Genomic DNA, 1,320 nt, shown 5'->3' on the forward strand with positions numbered 1-1,320 from the left:
CCCCCCGCCCCTCACCCCCCCTCGTTGCCCCTGAGTTAGAATCCCCATAGCCTTCCTACTCTTAATGTTAAAAGAATCCTTTCAGTGGTATGATTTAATAATGAGTTTATATTCACACTTGCACCAAAATCGTTAACATTTAAATCTGTTGGATCTGTTTCTCTTTAGCGCTTTTAATAGCAGTGTACGGAGGATATAATTGCTGCCATAGAGCATCTTATTATGTGTCCGCAGCTTGTTATACTTATCTTTTGTTAAGTCCAAGTCTACATACATAGCTAAAACGTTATTAATGTTTTCTATATTTTTAATATCTTCTTCCGTATCCAAGTCGCCATGAGATTGATTTTGTATACATATAACAGCTCTCAAAATTTTCTCAGTAGTGTAGTTTAAAATTATATTTTCAATAGGTCTTTTTTTCGTTTTTTCCAAACTTTCGTTGTAAGATACGGATGGGCGACCTTTTTTCTTTGCATTTTTAATTTTTTCATTTGACGCAGGAACTTGTAATGAATGATTTTGTGATGACTGTGCAATATTCTCAACTGATTCATTTGAGGCAATATTGAATTTCACTGTGAACTCCGTATTTATAAATGTTGAATATTTTTGTATAAAACGTTCTTTTTTACGAGTAACGGTATTAAACTTTTATTGTATACAGGAAAAAAATTGTCACGTAAACTTACTTTTATTTGCATAAGTTGGTTTTCATTAAAATTGTGCTCATTTCTTAAATTATTTAAAATGATATCCATGTTGTTTCTATTTCTACCTGAATAATTCCTCATATACTCGCATAACGTTTTATACTTTATTACAAAATCCATCCTTTTTGTATGTTTTAAGAATGATAATTTTACCTAATCAAAGCGAAAGCGCTATTATGTTTAATATACAAACGCAAAAGTGATATTGTTAGTCTAATACGATCCACAAATGTATTCCTATCTACACTTATATCGTTACGAATGCAGCGGTATTCTTATACGAAATAGCAAGCATGCGGCTCGGCATATATAAGTTCTGTGCGATCGTCAATTTCTGCTGTTTGGCTGCTGAGACTCGGCCGCGATCGGCACGAGTTCAACTGCCGAATCTCAGCAGCCAAACAACAGAAATTGACAATTTGAGAAAGTTTTAATTACTAAATTCATGTTTAGCGTCTCAAAAACTAATACATACCTAATTTCGCGTAAACATATTTAATATTACCAATGAAGTATCTCTCATTCACTCAATATCGTTTCAACACCTTTGATAAACTTTTTAGTCCGCCGTTTTCAATTCGAGCTTTGTATCAAAAAAGGCGCAGCA

The sequence above is a fragment of the Trachymyrmex cornetzi genome, unplaced genomic scaffold (assembly GCF_001594075.2).
Source record: "Trachymyrmex cornetzi isolate Tcor2-1 unplaced genomic scaffold, Tcor1.1 scaffold764, whole genome shotgun sequence".
Lineage (NCBI taxonomy): Eukaryota > Metazoa > Arthropoda > Insecta > Hymenoptera > Formicidae > Trachymyrmex > Trachymyrmex cornetzi.